This window comes from Martes martes (assembly GCF_963455335.1).
Source record: "Martes martes genome assembly, chromosome: 5".
Taxonomy (NCBI): Eukaryota; Metazoa; Chordata; class Mammalia; order Carnivora; family Mustelidae; genus Martes; species Martes martes.
In genome coordinates, this window is record NC_137892.1 from 144,630,251 (window position 1) to 144,634,560 (window position 4,310).

Below are 4,310 nucleotides of genomic sequence, written 5' to 3' on the forward strand. Positions count from 1 at the left end.
TTTTTTTTCCTCTTCTACATAGGGTATGACAATGAGATTGTAGCTGAAGAGGAGAGGAGGAAATCATCACTGTAAATGAAAAATCAAGGGAAGAGGAGTACATTGTTGTGTAAATGATTTAAGTGATTGCTGAATTTAAGAATGATGAGAGTAGTGGTTAAAAACCAAAACAACAACAACAATAAGAACAAAAACAATAACATAATAATGAAGGAGGAGGAGTAGGAAGTAGAGTTGGGGGGAGGAGAAGGAGGGAGGAAGAGGAAGAGGGAAAGAAGGAGGAGGGGAAGAAGAAGTAGAAGAAATTAAGCTATGCTTATACTCAGCTTCAATGAATGAGGAACAATCATCTCATTTTTAAATGATTTCAACAAGAGGAGTTAGGCATGATAGTATCTGGCAAGCATGGTGGGTAAAGGAGTGAGGGAAAATGGTCTAGTAATGACAACCAAGGAGATCATTCATTCCCACTCTAGGTCCTGTTGTACATGGGCTATGGGATTAATATTATCTTTCACGTAAGAAATATGAAATGGAAAAGAATCCTCAGACAACAGCTATCTTTGAGGCAGAGCTGGGAAGGAATGTTCAAAGAAAAGGCTGAGGATAAAAAAAAAAAAAAAAAAAAAAAATTCTGATGTTAAACAGATTCACCAGTGGGCATAACCAGTCTATGGAATTCTGATGAATGGTGGGAAGATCTCAGAGCCCATAATGACAAGAATCATGGTAATGGGAAATGATTGGGGCATGCTGTAAGTAGCAATGAAGCAATGACTGGACTAAAATTGATCGTTTTTAGGAAAAAGAGGGAATAATTTCTAAATTTTGCCCCATTCTTGATAATAGTTTAATCTTCAGATTTTAGTAGCAAATTCTTGATTTCAAGGTCTGGTGGTGGTTATTCACAACAGTTGCAAGCAAAAGTCATTATACAAAGATGTGAGCTGAGAAGGCATGAGCAGTTCTTATCAGGAGCACATGTTGGTTTTACATTCCAGGGTGGTCCTATGAGTGGTGTCATGGCACAGGAAACTTCTCACAGTTGTCTCAGGGCAAAACCATGTCTTTATGGTCCTCTCTGAACACTGCAGGACTAATTGTATGCCTAACAACTCATTTGAGTATGAAGTTTATTTATTTATTCATCCTTTTTATTTTCCATTTCAGTGCAAGATAAACTAGCATTGTGACTATTTTTTCAAAATTTCTCAACAAGCTGTCACGTTATTATAACACAAAATGAAAACATTTGGAGTTGTCTATATAGCAGAGTAAATAGGTCTGGTACCAGTTCTAATGTGGAACCAGGGAGGTTCACCACATTAACATGTAATTCTTGGGACACCAGTTGGCTGTCCTATAATTTAACTTAATTCTGACATTATCTATCTGAAGTTTGTATCATAGTCCATAGGTTAAGGGTTCAATTCCAGGAAACTGCCTCCCTCCTACCCTACTCCTTTCTGATGCCAGTTACAAGTTCGGTTGTTACCTTTACCTCTGACCAAGTGGCTATAAATCAGAGGTTCCCACAGGCCCTGCCTTAGGTTCAATTAATTTGCTAGAGGGGCTCACAGAACTTAGACAAACATTTTACTTACTAGATCCCCAGTCTATTATAAAAGGATATAACAAAGAAAGACCCAGATGGAAGAGATGCATAAACTACAAAACCCATGATCCGTCCCAAGGTGATACTCTTCCAGATCTCCAAGTGTTCACTAACCCAGCAGCTCTCTGAACCCTGTCTTTTGGGAGGCTTCTTTACATAGGCATGACTGACTAAACCATTTTGCTTATTGGCAACTGATTCAACCTCCACCCCTTCTCCTCTCCCCAGAAATCAGAGGTGCAGGCCTAAAAGTTCTAACCTTCTAATCACATGGTTGGTTCTCTTGGCAACCCGCCCCCATCCTTGGTGGTGTTCAGAAAGTCACTTCATTAACATAACAAAAGACAACTTAAAGCTCTCACCACTTGGAAAATTTCAAAGGTTGTAGGAGTGCAGTGCCAGAAATCTGGATGAAGACTAAATGTTTATTTTTTATCATGACTCACAAGGATGAGCAGTTATTTTGATAGATGGAGTCCTCAAGTATGGAGATTCATTATATTCAAAGAAAAAGAAAAGAGAAAAATTCAAAGACCATGTGTTTTGTTTTGTTTTGTTTTGCTATGGTACTACATTTGTTGCTGTGACTGGGGAGACCCAGGACCTCAAGTCCTCAACCCTGCCCATCCCCAGGATGTCACCAGAGGACCTTGCTTTCATCATGAGAAAGAATTCAAGGGTAGACACAACACAGTGGACGAGCAACACAGGCAAGGAAGTTTATTAAAGCAAAAGCACATCCTCTAGATGTGAGAACATGTGAGCTTGAGAGACAGAGAGACAAAGCCACAAAGAGCTGCACACCTGGGGTTCAGGTTTTCAGATTTCTTTTATCCACAGTTATTAACAAGGGGTTGGAATATTCATTACTTGAGGCTGGGTTTTGTATTTTTTTCTTCCCTATTTGGTCAACGGTTTCCAGACTTGGCATCTTGGGCCTATCTGGTTTGATCCCACATCTTGTGGCCTTGTTTTAGAGGGCTGCCAGGACAGGCCTCTGACTTTCCCCATAGCTGGCATGACTTGCTCTTTGCTGGCCGCTATAACTGCCTACCCTAACACATGTATAGCACCAAATGATTAAGAGAAGTTAATTCATGCTAAAATAATCTTGGAAAGAATAGTTCAAATAATATTTTACATTTACTGTTAATGATTTTGATGTCTGAATGCATTAGAAAATATACATCTATTATAAATAATAAGGATGATTATTATTTTTGTGTAAGCCTGTTGGCTAAAATTCATAAACATTATTCTAAGACTTGAAACCTGTTTTATATAATAGAGAATTCCACTTACATATGAAAACCTACAAGTAGGGATACATAAGATATAAAAGAATTTTTAAAAATTCCAAGGTTTAGGCCCTCTGTTTTCAAATGCTCCATAATCAGTATGACAGAGAAGGGAAGGACAGAAGATTCCTGACAGAGTAACCATCTTTTACACGGTAACACTTGCCCCACTCCTTTTCTAGGAGTAGCAAAAATAACTTCAAATCAGGTAATAAAATGCTCTGTTGGACTATAGATTTCACACAAAACAGTCCTTTCTTACAGTTGGGTTTTGGTGGGAAATGAAGTGTATTCAACTTTAGGGATTTAAATCTTTTATTTCTGAATATTTACCTTAAACTATGATAAAATATTTTGTTTGGTTTCTTTTCCCATTTTACGTGTAGTACTTTATCTCAGCATTAACAAAGAGACTTCTACAATATACATTTTTATTTTAAGGATCAAGTACACCTGGAAGAAATGAGTATAAAAGAGTGTGTGAGTTATATATTAAATATCTTTGCCTCAAGAAAACACTTTCAGCCTCCATGAAGAATTCACTAAGCTGTTCTTAACCACTTGGATCCATCTAGACCTGGACAATATGCATAAAGCTTTTTTCCTTCTTTCTGTTCCTTCATTTGTAGACGGGCAAAACAAGTCCCTTTTTTTGGTCCATTTCCTACATTTCAAATTCACAATTATTTAAAAACCATGTACTCCAAGTTCAATTACCATACATTCGTAGTGCCATGTTGTGTTTGGGGATTTGTAAAACGGTATTTTCTAAGTATTTGTTTTCCCTTTTAAGAAATGAATTTCCACACTGCTCATGCTACAAGTAGGCGTCTCTATTATCTATACTTCATGGATAAATGTCACCATTGGTGGGGGGAGGAGCAGGTGGCAATTTTATTTTTATTTTCTATTGTCAGTTTTCCTTTGAAGCATCAAATAGGATATTGATATTTTTTGGCACTTAAGCTATTTACTTACTGTGACTTAACGAGCCGTTATAAAGTGAGCCATAGTCCCACCGTGCATTTCATACAACTATTAGGAGAACTTCTTTTCAGAAGGATTTATCTACTAATCAATATCCTTCTTATTGTGCCATTTCCAGAAGTCCTAAAGAGAATTCTCTTCTGAAACGGGGTTTGACTCTCTCATGTTTTACTCTCTCTCTAACAGCTGTACAGTGTATGGCAGCGGATCTAACAGGTGGACTGTGTAGTTCTTACGATGTGGCTATGGTCACAATTATTTTTGGACATTTCTGAGGAAGGTGAAAATCCCTCAATTGCATTATCAAATAAAAAAAAACAGGGTTGCAGACACTTGAAATCATACTTGAAATCATTCTCTTTCTTAAAAAGTACATGGTAGGACATCGGTTATTAGATATTTTTAAATTA